Genomic DNA, 16,523 nt, shown 5'->3' with positions numbered 1-16,523 from the left:
CTGAAACCCCAAAAGGAGCAAGAGGAAACTGACAGGCTGAAAACAACAGAGGAAGAGATGAGACTAATTACACTAAACACTGTCATGATATTAAGGTGAAACCACATTTGTTGTCGTTAATGGAAAGTTAAATCTGCCTTCTAAAATAAAAAAGGAAACCAGAATAAATGTAGCATGCTCTAAATCATGTACTTGCCCTCATGTAGACTCACTTATGACATAAAACCCAATGCCAGCAGAAAAAAAATAATAATTGGGCAATCACCATGCTGTATTAATATATAGTAACATCTTACATGCCTCTAAAAAGTCATGGGATAGGAGGCGATGTCCTTTTGTGGATTACAAACTGGTTAAAAGACAGGAAACAGAGAGTAGGATTAAATGGTCAATTTTCTCAGTGGAAAAGGGTAAACAGTGGAGTGCCTCAGGGATCTGTATGTGGACTGGTGCATTTCAATGATCTGGAAAGGAATGGTGCATTTCATTTATAAATGATCTGGAAAGGAATATGACAAGTGAGGTTATCGAATTTGTGGAAGATACCAAATTATTCAGAGTAGTTAAATCACAAGCAGATTGTGATATATTACAGGAGGAACTTGCGAGACTGGAAAATTGGGCACCCAAAAGGCAAATAAAATTTAATGTGGACAAGTACAAGGTGTTGCATATAGGGAAAAATAACCCTTGCATGATGTTAGGTTCCATATTAGGAGCTACCACCCAGGAAAGAGATTGCGGCATCATAGTGGATAATACTTTGAAATCGTCGGCTCAGTGTGCTGCAGCAGTCAAAAAAGCAAACAGAATGTTAGGAATTATTAGGAAGGGAATGGTTAATAAAACGGAAAATGTCATAATGCCTCTGTATCGCTCCATGGTGAGATCGCACCTTGAATACTGTGTACAATTCTGGTCACCGCATCTCAAAAAAGATATAATTGCGATGGAGAAGGTACAGAGAAGGGTAACCAAAATGATAAAGGGGAACAAACAGTTCCCCTATGAGGAAAGACTAAAGAGGTTAGGACTTTTCAGCTTGGAGAAGGGACAGCTGATACCTGATATGATAGAGGTCCTTAAAATAATGAGAGGTCTTGAATGAGTAGATGTGACTCGGTTATTTACATTTTCAGATAATAGAAGGACTAGGGGGCAAACCATAAAGTTAGCAAGTAGTCCATTTAAAACTAATCAGAGAAAATTCTTTTTCACTCAATGCACAATTAAGCTCTGGAATTTGTTGCCAGAGGATGTGGTTAGTGCAGTTAGTGTAGCTGGGTTTAAAAAAGGTTTGGATAAGTTCTTGGAGGAGAAGTCCATTAACTGCTATTAATCAAGTTTACTTAGGGAATAGCCACTGCTATTAATTGCATCAGTAGCATGGGATCTTCTTGGTGTTTGGGTAATTGCCAGGTTCTTGTGGCCTGGTTTTGGCCTCTGTTGGAAACAGGATGCTGGGCTTGATGGACCCTTGGTCTGACCCAGTTTGGTAATTTCTTATGTTCTTATGTAATGTGTTATAGTTTCATAAATCGCAAATGTATTTATTAGCCATAGCATTGCATTACATATCTTTTACAAGTTTTAGTGAAATAGTTGGTTTTATTTCATATTGCAGAAAAAAATACATATTGCATAATTTTTTTAAAAAAGTGCAGCAGTTCTGCTTACTTGCACATTCTTTTATGGAATGCAGGTCCAGCACAGTTCTTTATTTTAACCCTGACACCATTCTCTCTCTGTCTCTCTCTCCCTCTCTCTCTCTCTCTCTCTCTCTCTCTCTGTCTCCCCTCCCTCTCCTCTTGCTTTTCTCTCTTTTGCAGTCCCACCCCAAACACACACAAGTCTCATGCCAAGGAGTTGTTCATTCACAACACTAAAACAAAACATATAAAATCTTTTGCAACCTGTGTTTTCCAATTGTTTCATTCCTGGCATAGTGACAGAGTGTGGCTTGGAGGTAAGTGGGGCCCTTCTGAGCCTTTGAAACTTAAATCCGATCACAATTGCAGAAAAAAAAAATAATCTTTATAAGCAGACTCATGTAAACACCCTCCATCAGTCAGTTTAAAACAAGCAGTTGAATCTTGGCAGCTGCCAGCAGAATCTGAAAACTGCAGATTTTAAAAGTGAAAGGGGTTTTATTACCTGAGAGCTAACGAAATATCTGCAGCACTGTCACCCAATTAGCCAGCGCAGCCTCTCTTGTTTGTATATCGGAGCAGTATCATGCTAGAAATGCATATTTATTTATATGTCGAATGAATGGTTGCTGAAAGCAAAGACGCAACGCATTAATGAAAAAAGTGTGCGAGATCAATGCTTGGAATTGACGAGTCGATAGGTTTCCCGGGAGCTGCACATTGAAGCCCGCGCTGGCACATCCTCTCGACCCGCCAAACGCCTTCAACATTCTCTGTAGAACATTTCGCGCAAAGAAGCGCTGTCTGTCGTAACGCACGGGAATGTGGAAATACTGCTGGAGCAAATTAGTTTCTAGCGCTGGCTTTTTTTTTTTTTTTTTTTACTCCGGTGAGCGTTTATTAGAGGATCTCTTTCCCTCCCCCGCAGCTCTCCTTCTTTATGTAATGGATCATCATTTTAAGCATCTTTATTCTGCAGTCTCTTACTATCGCAATTGTTACCGTAGCCATAGCTGCTCGGCAACCAACCCCTCCCCCCGTATTCGTCATTACAGAGAGTAACTGTTAACATTTTGGTGATCACCTTCCCCCCCCCCCCCAAAAAAAGAATCTTATAAATGGTTCAAAGTGCAATGTCTGTCTGTCTGTCTGTCTGTCTAATTCTTGCTGAATCCGAGGTAGATTCTGATCGTTAGACACACGAAAAGTTGCGAAGAGCCACAGAATGACGAAGAATGAGAGTGGGATAATCGGCAGAATCGGGGTTGAAAAACAAATGCTTAGCTCTGTATAAAAATAATAATAATAATAATAATAATAAACATGGGAGTTTGGCTAGGAGATCCTTTTTCCCTTTAAGGTTTTGTGCGCACTAATTAAAACGAAAATAATTTAATTAAAACCAAACAAATAACCCCCCCTCCCCCCCATCTTTAGGGATTTTTTGATGGGAAAGCGAAGCACCGCGGCTGCCGAGGGCCACGACGGGAGATCACATGGACGCGCCTCGTCGCCCCTGTTATCCGAAAAGCTGCCCTGGCTGTAAATGAGGACGCCCCGGCGCAGCGCTATCCACTCGTGCCCCTCAAAGCAAATCCCCCCCCCAGTGAGCTCTGCCGAGGGAAACAGCGTCCTCTCCAGGCAGGGCTGCTCGCGGCTAAAGTCTAGAGATAGACGGACAGCGTTAAAAACGCGCGCGCGCGCAGGTTCCGGCTCCGCCAGCAGGGACGGGGCTCCCTCGGCTCGCTTTCGCACTCAGCTCCGTGTAACGCAAGGAACGTATTTTTTAAGCGACTCTTAAAACGTTTGCAGCACTCAAGCTATTTCTTTTTTTTTTTTTCTTTACTGCAGCAGCAGTGAAGCAAAACAAACAAACCAAAAAACCCCAAAACAACGTTTTCTCTGGATGTTCAAATTTGCTTCACATTGGGTCTTCTTAAAAAGATGGGCCTTTCTTCACGAGGCGGGCCAGCTTGCTGCAGATTTATTTCGTGCAGTTCCTCCCCCCCCCCCGCCTGTACTGGTACCAGGGCACCAGCTCTCCTGCGGGCACTCAGCCACGAGCTGCAACCAACTCAACCCCGGGGCTGGACCTGGCTGCTCCTGCTCTTACTTATTTACTCCTTCTTGCAGCCCGCTGCCTGATTTGGGGCTGCGGTTTCCTTCATTTTTTTAGTTTTATCCTTCATTTATTTCTTTGAATTGGAAATACGATTCCGATTTTCATGTTCGGTCATAATAATTCAGTATTTTAAACGACACAGCATGGACTGTTTCAGCTTGAAACGAGTAGGCGAGAAATGCGACGCCCAGCGTCAATGTTTTCTCCAATAGCAAAGTAAAATGTACAACAGCTTTGCAATGAATGCCAGTGTAGTGTCCTCTCCCCCTTTCAAGTAATAATAAAATTAGTTTTAGAATAGGAAAAGCTACACATGTTAATGCAATCTCTCCCTTTCTCTCCCCCCTGCTCCTCTCCCTTCATTCTTGAAAAATACCGGTGGCATATCAAGCATGCCTCGCAATCTTGACACTATAAATGCTCATCGTTACCAAAATGTTAGTGTCGTTTTTATAGTGATAAATTATCACGATTGATTATTAAGTCCAAGGATTTAGCGTTGTTTGTTTGTTTTTTTATTTCGCTTTGAATGAGCATTAAAGATCATATGGTGGCTTTCAGTCGGCAAAGCGTTAATACAAAGGTTAGCAAAGCTGCAAAACTTTCTCCCAGCTCTGGTCAAACCACTTTCCGAGTGCTGAATGGGTTCAGGGTTCCAGGGGGGTTCAGGATCATTGTTTCTATGTGTATTTTTCGCCCCAATTTCCCAATCGTGAAGTGAAATGCACGAAGACTTCTGAGCTCGTGCGTTGTACAGTAAAAACATTTCCAAGCAAAATGATAAAACAGGTCAAAAGAAAGCAGCCCTGGCACCCCGAAATTCAGCTTTTAACCCGATTCTGCTTCCCCCGTGCTCCTGCACTGGGGGAACTCGACTCGGCAGCACGAGACGACCAACTTCCAGCTAAAAGCAGGACGAGGTGAAATGGCGTTTCTGTCAGATTTGTGCATCAATTATCCGTTGTCACCGAAAGCTGCATTCATTTTTACTGGCATGGTAGGTGGCCCGTGTATATTTTTGTTCACGTGTTGTTTATGTACATGTAAAAGAGGGAGATTACAAACAGACCACTGAATGCACTGATTTTTTTTTTTTCTTTTTACTGTTGAGTTAATTTAGATTGCACTTAGGACAGGAGCCACCCTTTCGCATAATCCAAGTTTATATCAGTAAATATGATGTCCTTTTTTTTGTGTACGTTTAGCAAAACCACATTTTAATTGTTCAGACTTAAAGAGCTTTCCTCTCCATCCTGCCTAGAAAAAAAAAATAATCAAATTCGGTTTCCTGTCCTATGAAGCTTTGTTTTTACCTTTCGTTCCACTTAACATCTGTTGAAGTCACTTTAAAAGGTTACGTCGGAATAATTTATGTTGGGATCCATAGAAAAGTTATAGGTTAAAAGCTAGTTGAGAGCTGTTATCTGTTACTTTTTATACTAAATAATTACTTTTTTTCCCTTGGGTTTCCGAATCAGTGCCTTTTATGTCGATTTCTGTCGATAAGGTAATCCTTACTCAGGCCACATGTTTAAGGGGAAAAAAAAATCCAAAGAATATAGTTTGCTGTTTTGCATTTTCCGAAAGTTTGACGGAATTGTACACATTACTTTCTCATTCTGTTAAAGAAAACATGAGGCTTCCTCTGCTACATTCCTTGTTTCTTTAAAGCTGTTCTGATATACTTTGTCACAGACAAAACTCCCTCCCCTAATATGTTATCCCAGATTTTCTCCTCCTGGATAATTAACCAATCCTTTCCCCATCATATAGGTGTCCAATAAGTTTGGCAAAAAACAAACCAAACCAAAAAGTACAAAAATCTTTCGGTGTCCCCCTGTACATTCTACCCTATTTAATATATAAATATCCATGATGTTTGTTATTTAACATAGAAATGTCTATGATGTTTGTTATTTAACATAGAAATATCTATGATGTTTATAGAAATGTCTATGATGTTTGTTATTGTCCTCTTCCCGAAGGAGAGACAAAATCTTGCTCTGAACATTAAGACTTCAGAAAGACTGTCTTGTGTGTGGTTTTTTTAAAATATATAGTTAGGTTGTCCGTTTTCTCTCCATTTAGCTAACAATAAAGAAAACCACTGTAAACAAGTCCCTTTTTGAAGAAAACAAGAAAAAATTGGATAATTCTAACGAAACTTGGCGGCAAAGAGACTACACTAAGAGAAGAAAGTTAAATTACTTGTGTGTATATATATTGTACCATTCTTGTGGGGGGAAAAATGAAAGAAATGGCTCAGTACAATTCCGCAATTACATTAAAACAAAAAAAAAAAAAACCCAAAACAAAAACCCCGTATGTTTCCTTTTACTTATCAACCAAGTTTGCTAGGAATTGAAATCAAGTCTGCCTGATTGCGGCTGAATATTGTGGGCAGATTTCTGAGCGCATTCAATCGTTTCTCCGTCATTCACATTTTACACCTGCCAAGCTTCCTAAAATGTATTTATGCAAAGGTGACTCAGGCACTGGTCATAAATACGATCGGGTGTGCGGTTTATTATTTGTTCCTTTCGTTTATCTACATGGTTAAGAAAAGATTTTCCAGCACTAAATATATATATAGAGATCGATCTGATCAGCATTAAGCAGCCTTTCACCTTTATTATTTATTGGAAAGCATATATGAGTTAGCCGGATAACAATTCTTTGCAGGATCAGACCCTGAGCCCTGGAGGAGGGCGGGGGGGGGGGGGGGGGGTCACAGCTGTATGAGGCGAAAAGGGGATCAAAGTGAAGTCACATTTCGGTCAAGCAACAGCTTCGGCCCGCACTGCTCCGCTGGCTCCTAGCAACCTGGTGGTCAATCTGTCTGTCAGCAGCCGCCTAATCTTTAAACAGCCCCCTTTAAGCAGGTGGTGTCTTGCCTGGGCCAGTTCCCTACACGGTGACAATGACTTTCTCCTGCTGAACGGGGACTTTCGAAGTTCAGAATATTCATTGTTTAGTCGGACAGCGAGGCTTGCTTTTTTTTTCCCCCTCTGTATGGTTTCTCCAGAGGTTTCTCCAGAGGTTTCTCCAGAGGAAAGCCACAGCTGGATGAAAAAAAAAAAAAAAAGATAGCCCCGGGGGGGCGGCTGCATTCAGCTCTTTGGAAATGTTTGCAAACAGGTTGGACATCGGGTTTCTCTGGAAGCCCGCTCAGAAAACCAAAAGGCGAAAGGAAGCGAGGATGAGGATCCATTTCATCCCGAGCCACAGCCGGTGCAGAGGAGAGCAGATGTGCACCTCTGCCCAGCTGCGCCGAGACGTGCAGCTGGGCAGAGGCGCCCCCAGTTCACGGAATACACGTCCGTCCCCCCCCGTCTCCCTCTCTATAACCTCAGGCAAGTCACTTGCCTTCACTGCTTTCCCCTGTTCCTCGTTGGAAACAGTTGGGGGCAAGGAGTGGCCGACCTGAAGTAGCCACCTGCCTTCCTCGCTCTGAACGCTTTCCCGCTTCTGCCCACAGTCCAGGGTTTCTGTCTGAGGGCTCCCTGCTCTCCTAATTCTCCTGCCACCCTTTCCCAGATCCCGGGACCGAAGGAGCCAGCCAAGTCTGGATGCCTCATCCTGCAATTAAGGCCAGGGTCAAAGGTTTCCTTAACTACCGTGCTGTATGGAAAACGCCACCGGATGATTATTACCGCTGTATATTTAGCCGTAAAGTGGCGGTTGTTGCGCCGAGAAGGTTCAAAATGATTGCCTTTCAGAGCTGGAGATGCCAGGCCACTGTCATTTGGCACTCAAGGCTGAAGGGCAGCTCTCGGCAGCGGTGGCTGCAGCTGCACCACCTCTTTCATTTCAGGACTTAGATGCCATGGGCAATTTTAAAGGTTGGCATCGACGCGTAAAACACGTTCCGCAATACCCATGGTAAAAGCTAAGAAATCCGGTATTCACAGTAAAGAAACAATGAACTTTTTTATTTCTTTATTTATTTTTACAAGCATTGCCTTTAGCAATTAGAACAGTTAAACCTCATTAAGACCCCCCCTGCCCCTCTAATCATTTGGAATCTTAGCTGCCCTTCAAAATCATGCAAAAGGCAGCTCACAGCATTACTGCATTTCAGGTATAAGACGTCTTTGCTCCAATCCGCCCCATGTCTTTTATCATTTCATTTCCAGAGATGGCATTTTTTAACGCTCTCCTATTTATCTGGCCTCAGTCAGAAGGGGCACAAGGGCATGTGAGCTCGGCTTCCACCTAAGGAATGGACAAGCGGCAACAATTTAAAAAGGAAACACAAAAATCCTAGCCAGGGCCACCATAAAAGGTACAGATCTTTTCTGGGAAAGTACAGGCTAAAATCTGAAAACGGCCTCCGAGAGGAGATCTATACCCGAGGACAAGCCAAGTGGGGATATCTGGGGGCTCTGAAGTGAATTGGTCTTTTGAAGGAGTTTTGTATTTTATCCTCTGTATGAAGGATTAGCGAAAACTGCTCGGCCTTGCTCGGGTTGTCTGCTCCCTAACAGCTTTACATTTTTAAAATTGTATAAAAGTGGAAAGGATAGCTATTTTTTTTAACTTTATTACGTAATTAAATAGCAAGCATTAGGGAACCTCTCTATAAACTAGACGGGCAGTATATTAGAAATCTCTTGCTATCCAACTCTAGAGAATGCTACCCAGCGACTGTTTCAGAAGACTGAAAAGCACTGGTTCCAGTGCACATCCCCGGGGCACTGCACTATTTACCATCCTCCACTCAGAGAACCCACCAGCTTGTCTCACTCCCCGCTTCCTGTTCACAATCCACAGCAATGGCGTAGCCACAGGTAGGCCTGGGTAGGCCACGGCCCCCAGTCCCTTAGGGCTCAGGCCCAACACCAGAAGGAGAGGCCTGCAGGATGGCCGTGCCCAGCGGTGGAAGGAGAGGACCGCCACGGACAGCGCTGAGCTTCAGTGGCTTAGTGCTGCATATGAGGGCATTCCCACCCTGCTGAATCAAAATCAAGCCAGAGCAGCACAATGCTACTGACCCCAAACCCTGGGCAACATTCCTGCTCTTAATGAGGCACGAAGGGCGGAGCAGAAAGTACCCCAGCCTGGGGGTGCTCTGTGCGGGAGGGCGCGGCTTTAAATGTAGCCCCTAAGCAATTTCCAGGGAAGAAGGAAAATGCAATTGTATGAACTAAGCATTTTTTTCCCCATAGACACCAAATGAAAAAGAAAACCCTTAGGGCACCACCTTCACTGCATGCAAATGAACCTCATGAATATTCATTGTGGATATCCTGAAACCCCAAATGGCTTGTGCTATCTGAGGACCGGAGTTGCCTCTCTCTGCCATAGTGCACCAGATCTGATTCATACAGGGAGCAACTGTGGCACCACTCATTAATACCCCATGTAATTTACCCCCTCCCCCCCCCTGCTATTAATAGCACTGGAATGGCCTCAGATCACTGGAAAGACAGGGGGCTTCCAACCAAAATGTGAAACCTTAAGAAGCAGACAAAACTGAGCCCCATGGGGACAGACTTGTAGGGCACCCATCAGACTTAAGAGAAAAAGAAACGTTTCCTTTCAGAACTGAGGATCTTTTCGTAACTTTTTTTCCTCCTGCCACTCTTGTCCGGCTTTTGCAGCGGTGCTCAGGAAGGGCTTGGCCAGCCTCATTTTTTTTCTTAGCAAGTCCTGGTGCACCTTGCTTTCAGTTTTAAAATCAAGGTCCTCTAGAAAGCTCTGCTGTCGAGCAGCAAATCATGACCCCTGTTAAACAGCTCCCTTTATTCCTAGCACGAAGAACATATTGACAAAATGAGTGCCGGGTTGTAGGTTGGGTTTCTTCATTAGCACTGGTATTAATGAGTTCTAAATGAGCCCCACTACGTTTATGTGGTGGCTATCCAAGCACAGGATTGATTGTAAAGAGATCCTTTGGGCCAGAGTTTTCATTCATTCCCATGAAAAAATTGTGCTAAATATCCCATTTTTTTCCAATAGGAGAAATGCTGCATTTAAATCCAAAGTTGTTTTGCACCGGACAAGTGGAATAAAACTAATGCAAGTGTTGGATCATTCTGCCCTTCGGGGAGCACTGTTTCCTATTTCCCTTGTATCCATGAGTAATTAACCACTAGGGATGGGTGAGTATCCTAATATTGTCTTTCCTGAACTCTTTTGCAGGCATTCCCCCAACACAGAGAGAGAATCTGAAGGCTGGAATAGGTGGACTCGGTCAATCAGATTGGCCTTATGTCAGGCTTCCACCTGTCCTCCCCTACAACAGGTAGCAAGCATCCTCTTCATGGCCTCAGACCATGGTTTGAACGAGCCCTTTCTTGCTATAATATGAAGACGCCAGAGACTCATCTCTCCCCCTATCTCTCACACACATAAATAACTCTATATAAACACAAGTTTGGGGGGTCAAAGGCCACAGCTTTAATACAATCAAGTACCCGAGCCAAACAATATAATCACCATATATAATCTGCAGAGAGCATTCCAACACACCGGGCCTGGTGGGTCAGCCACCGCAGCCCAGCAAATTAACACTACCCCCCCCCCCCCCCCGCTCACTTGACCTGTAGTGTAGGCCATGTGACCTCAGGCCCCTGAGCCCAGGCCCTACAGCACAGTACGACACCAAGAAACCCCCAAGTCATGCAAAGTCTACATTTCCTGCTCAGGTACCCTGCTTGCTGTGACAAAATAGCATGCAGACTGAAAGAAACATCAAAATACAACCAGCAATATTCCATCACCCACCACCAAAAGACAAGAGAGGGAAGGGTGAGAGTGTGGAAGAAGTTCTACACTACAGGGAGGAAGGTCAGTACAGGGGACGTCCGAATATAAATAGGAGCCAGGGAGGAGCCGAAATGGAAAAGGTGTCCTTGTGTGCCGTGGCCAGCCAGGATCGCTATTGATCCATTGTCCTAGTGATGCACGAGGAGTCGCAGGAAGGGAGATTATTTATTTTTTTACATTTAAATTGAGAAACGGCCAATTAAAAGAAAAGATGGGGGGAGGGGATCACGTTCCCAGCTCACCTGGGACCCATATTATTTTTGGCAGCCCAGGACGAACCAGAGCTGCCTTCCAAACTATCCAAAAAAATCTGATAAGGAAATATTTATGAACACCAGTTCAATATACCAAAAAAAAAGGCATTGCCAGTTTCTGCAGAATTCACCAAAAAACAATATCAGGTTTGCAAAACAGGAGCAACACATTTCACCCCTGATTAGCACAATTATCAGTAGCCAATGGATTAAGTTTAGACACATCTGGTATATAACATTAAGCAAATCCTAGAATAGTGGTGGACTGGAAATATCATTTAAGGTTTGATGTTCTTTATCTGCTGCAAAAAAAGTGATGAAACAGCATGTCAGGATTTGGCTAACTCAGCCCTCCAAGTGATGACAATATTTTGATAAACAAAATACAGAGATCCTTGCCTATATATTTACAGAAATAAAGGTTAACGAGCAAAAAATAATAATATGAGTTGATACCTTTTTTTTTTAAATTGGATTAACATGTAAGAAATGAATTGTTAGACCAGTTTCATCTGATTTTGTAAATGTATTAATCTTTATTTCTGTGCATTCAACAAACAACAACCACACGATTTTAACTAAATATTTACTAAGCTCCCTTCATCTGAGTGGCATTTATTGCAGTAAAAACTAATCCCTGGCCTCTACAGATCACACTTGCAGTTATCGGCAGGTGCACCTTCCTTCCAGCACAAACACACACACACACACACACACACACACACACACTTTTCCTTCCACTGGCTTGTCTAGTAAACAGAGTTGAAGCCTCTGATGCCCCTGCTTAGGGCGACAGTGATAAACACCCCCCTGCTGCGAAAACACCATTGATGCTGCAGTTTGTTTGTTTTTCTTTCTTTGGGCTGCACTAGATAGAAAGTTTGTCTTCTGAAGACCTCGCGCCTACAACCAATTACAGTGCACTTGCCATGGACCACAAAGACTGTCCAGTGAAAACTGTTTGGCTGGAAAGTAAGCCCTGTACCCAGCGACGACACATACGCTTTCATTTTTCTAAATCTATATATTTTTAATGCTAGAAAAGTGACTACTTCAGGCTTTTATCTGTCAGTGAATAATGTTCAAGTTTCTTTCTTTTGTAGTGTGGTGGTTGCCATGTTTTCCCAGGGAGATACTTGAAGGAAGACTTTCATACCTATTCACGTGATTGGATCTGCACAGTTTATAAAATGCAGCATAGTTCACCTCAGTACGCATGACTATTTGCAATGCATTGAAAGCGCTTACCTTCTCCATTTTATAACTATATGCACATATATTTTATGCGCAGAAAACCACAATTTATGCAGGGAAGTAGGTACATTTTGAAATATGTGCACATGCTTGACATCACCAGTTTGTCAATACCTCTGCCAGTTCACCAAGTCTATTACCAGCTCATTGAGACCCTCCTAGTATTTTACCCTTAATTCCCCCAGTTCACTCAGACCTCCCACCCAAAAACAGCAGACAACAGATGAGTTTGATGTCAATTGCACGAGCTCATTAGCAGGTGTACAATTGCTGGAATAAGTTGCCACATGTTCTCCAGTAAATCTCTTATAAATTAGCAACTTGCGTAAGTACCTCTTGGCCCTAAGTTGGAACAACCTAGACCACCCTTTTTTTGCACAGGCAAATGTGTACGTGAAACTGAAAACATGTGCATACTTTTCCATACATAACCCTTTACAATTTTACTCAGTAAAGTTTTATTTTTACAGTTGGATAAAGTTGCTTTAAATTACCCTCTTCTGGGCATGCTGCGATGTTTTGCTGTAATCATTGCTGACCACCTGAGCAGAGGGCTCCTGGTCCTGGAGGTTTCATATAATCATACCCTTTGTTTACTGCGCAACTTCTGGTATAGTAGTGTATTCTGCTGCTTTTTTTTTTTTTTAAAGCTAGGCTTCATGACCTTTCATCTCTATGATTAAGAGAGCCGAAGCAAGCAGTAGGATCTCAAAGACATCTGAGCAAGATGGAGAGCCAGTGAAGATGGACATTATTACAGTTGTTACTGTTGTTACTTATGGCACTTCTGTTTTATCAGAACTGTACCTATCTGCTGGCTTACAGAATTGTAAACAAGCAGTAGTAAACGATCACCATCACCAGTAAGAATCTTCCATCTTAAAAAGAATTATACAAAATCTTACTCTTAGAAAATAATATTTCAAATTAGTTTGAGGGGAAAATGTTTAATATTGTAGTGTTGATATTAGCTGTTGCTTTTCCTGTAAAATTGCTTCCTCAGGTACAGAGCTGTGCAGAACATTGTCCTCTTGACTAAGAGTATAATTATAGTATGTTGACGTTGTATCTCTGTCCATGGATGGGTGTTCCAAACTCAATGTGAGAGAACCTATCTCCGGTATAATATATATAAAATGAGTACCTTTTTGCAAACTGGATCATCAGCCAAGTCTCTGGACCACTGATCAGCACACCAACCTGCTAAGAGTCATGAAAAAGACATTTAGAACCTTCCTCACAACTGTGGACATTGTGGTCTCGTGCGAGGCAGCAGTGTTGGCCAGAGAGCACCTCTCAGAGACTACAAAAACTGCAAGCCAGGGAGAGCGGAAAGCCTTTGCTGGAACCTCTGTGTGGAGACACAATGAGATTGTTTGGATTAGCCAAACCACAGACTGACTTGGCCGTAGAGAGACTGGGCTCATCCAAGCCCCAAACCACGTAAGATGGCCATGATTTGGTGAAATACCACAGAAATGTGTGGTCTAGGATGAGCAATTATCCTGGTTAATTTAAAGAGAGGAAGGAAATACTGATCTTTCCTATAGTTCCTGCTTGGGTTGCCCCAAATCTGGGAATACCAGTAGAATAAAAGTGGCAACACCTATTCCAGGCTTTCTGGAGTCTGCCGTGGTAGTTCAGGTGATTCTCTCTCACACACACACACACACACACACACATACACCCACACCCACACACACACACATACACCCACCCACACACACACACACACAGCCACACCCACACACACACATACACCCACACACACACACCCCCACCCACACCCCCACACACACATACATGCACACACACATACATGCACACACACACACACACACACACACACTCTAAACAAAATCAAAGTTTTTTGGACTAACACAGTAACTGCAGTTCTTTGCACTTTTGGGAATCTTTTGAATCTCTTAGATAAGGTCCATTGTGCTCAATACTCAAACATTCCTTTCCAGCACAGGGACCCTCCTTCAGAGGCAACTTAGTCCCTGTACAGGATTCGGTCGCCACTTCTCTTTAACCCTTTGAAGTAGGTTTCAACCATTTGAGGCTGTTTCTTAGTTGTTGTTGTTGGTTACTTTTCATGCTGTACACCTTTTCCATTCCTACATTTCCCAGTTAGCTCCTGGTCCCTAAACAGTTACAGGAGTGCTCTGTAAAAAGTAAGTATTATTTGTATAATTTTGTTACAGCCCAGGGATTAGTTTGGTGGGTCATTATCATTACGGCAGGAGGAAAAATGCTAGCCTAGAAGTTCAGGGAGGAGCATAATGTAGGAAGAAGGACAGAACAATGCACACTAATTAATATCCTGTGCACAAATTTCTGAGAGCTTATTCAGAAAGGAAGTATGTGCAAGTTAGATCAGCCAGGAGGGGCTGTCTCATTTTTCCAGGCAGCACTCATGCTTCAGATGAGCCAAGCGCTCACTGACCTTGGAAGTGTTAGAGGGTAATATGTTCTCAAGGATGAATTGTTCTTGAACAATTTCTCCACTGTACTAAACTCAAACATGGTTTTTGTCAAAATCAGGCATGCATGCCATTTTTCCAACTTTTTTTTTTTTTGTTAACATATTTATTGTGGGCCAATGTAAATACCATTCTGCTTTCTACTTAGGTTTGCGTTCCCTTCAGTCTTCTCTTACATTACGCTGATGAAGCACAGATTAAGAATCTCCTGAAAAGCCACATGTGCTTCTTTGGATCCCCGTAAACATATACTACTGCTGTGGGATGACTGGCAGGGCTTACCCATCTATGGGGCGTGCAGCTTTATCCTACGCTTAGGGACATCCTCCTTCTCTGTCCTGGAATATGAAGATTCAAGGGATGCCCTCAGACTCTCACCTGACTGAATGGTGTTCTCCCTGAGACATCAAAAGCAGAAAATGTTCACTCTATCTATCTGTCTATATGCTCATTGGGGCTCAAAATACCTAATTGCCCATGGCTGAAAATGGTGGATCAATTTACCTCATAGGACATCAAAGATTTGTTAGATTTCCTCTAGATGGAGATCAGCAAGCTGTGTCAATATAGTTATCTGTTGTTCTGACACCAGCTCAAACTACTTTGGACATATATTTCTTTCCTATCGCTGCTTTAAAATATTCTATATTCTGAAAAGTCGATCAGCTTTTTTCCAAATAATGGTGTGTTTAGATTTGTGGAGTTAATAAAAAAAAATAGTCCCTCTGCCCATATTTTAAATGCACAATGTTATACATGGGAAATTTGCCTCCCATGGCAAGAACTGTTTCCCTTGGATAACATTCCTTTACCCAATAAATAGCCAGCCCACAAAATTGAAATATAATTTACTGTATGCCATCAGCATAGCTGTACCACTATAGAAAGCGATTAATTCAATATGGAAGTATTCTTACCCAGATCATTGCTTCCAAATATGAAGTAAGCACAAAACAGCTCCTCATGGATGTTGATGGTCAAGTCCAGGTATAAGAGTCATTTTGACAAATTTCATGAAGGTTATTTCTAACCCATAAGGGGTGGAACTCAAATAATTTTAATCAAGTTCAAGCATATACATAAATCTAACTTACTTGTTCAGTTGCTATGATACATCACTAATTATGATCCTCCTATAAAAATAAAATACTTGCCAAAGTCTGAATTCTTGTAAGATATGATAACTTTTATTGAACCCACATAAAAATTATGTCCCATCTTCAGATGTCCACAATATGTCGACAAGATAAAATGAATCAGAACTTGCAAATAATCCAGGTTTTTAAGAGTCCAACATGGCTACCAGAACTCTGCAGGACTTGCTGAGGATTGAGCTGCATACCTGAGAGGTCTTATGGAACGTACAGGTAACTTAGGAGCTTCTATCACACGCCAAGGAAACCGCCTAGGAATTGCTGCTTTCTTCCATCAATAACTTAGACCAGGGTTGTTGACTTAGTCGGGGGGGGGGGGGGGAGGGGAGGGTGGTGGTGATGGAGGGGGGGGGCTGGCTGGAAAGGAAATCAGTTTGAATTCGGTTTATCTCCTCCCCTTTCTACAAAAGGTTCTATTGACGTGGGGTCATTTAGAAAGAAGGGGAAGAGGATGACCAAGCGTCAGAATCAATCTGCTCATATTTATAAGGCAGATTTGTTTGATCTTGTCCTCCATGGGAAAACAAAGTTTTGCTTTATGACCTCAGTGCAAAGAAGGGACAGCTCCCTGCTAAGTGCATTTTTTTCTTTAGAATTAAGAGAAGAGAAAACTTGTTTTTCTATGACTGAATTTTGAAATCTAGAAAGCCGGTCTTATTTCTCCTAGACCAACAAAAAAAAAAAAATCCCTCAGAAGAAAAGCTGCAGAGTGTAAGTGATCACTTACTCCTTTTACAGACAGTCTTCCTGAACGCTAATGGACATTGCCTGTGTGTGGGAAGATCTACAGCGTAATTGCTTTCAGCAGAATATTACTGCACTATCTAATTAAA

The 16,523-nt window shown here is 42.5% G+C and overlaps 1 long non-coding RNA gene across 6 annotated transcripts in view; it reads left to right on the top strand.

The window, feature by feature from the left end:
* The window catches only part of LOC115094958, a 39,003-nt gene that overhangs the window by 13,343 nt on the left and 9,137 nt on the right, over positions 1 to 16,523 (top strand). For 2 of the 6 annotated variants that reach the window (XR_003857651.1, XR_003857648.1), the window contains exon 2: positions 9,733 to 15,903. This is a non-coding gene — a long non-coding RNA (uncharacterized LOC115094958). Of the gene's footprint in view, positions 1 to 5,859; positions 5,982 to 9,732; positions 15,904 to 16,523 lie in introns of all 6 variants that reach the window. The other 4 variants (XR_003857652.1, XR_003857653.1, XR_003857649.1 and 1 more) reach the window with 4 other exon arrangements.

Source organism: Rhinatrema bivittatum, chromosome 7 (genome assembly GCF_901001135.1).
Source record: "Rhinatrema bivittatum chromosome 7, aRhiBiv1.1, whole genome shotgun sequence".
In the NCBI taxonomy this organism is placed as follows: domain Eukaryota; kingdom Metazoa; phylum Chordata; class Amphibia; order Gymnophiona; family Rhinatrematidae; genus Rhinatrema; species Rhinatrema bivittatum.
Note: the sequence above shows the minus strand (reverse complement) of the source record. Positions and strands in the feature narration are given on the sequence as shown.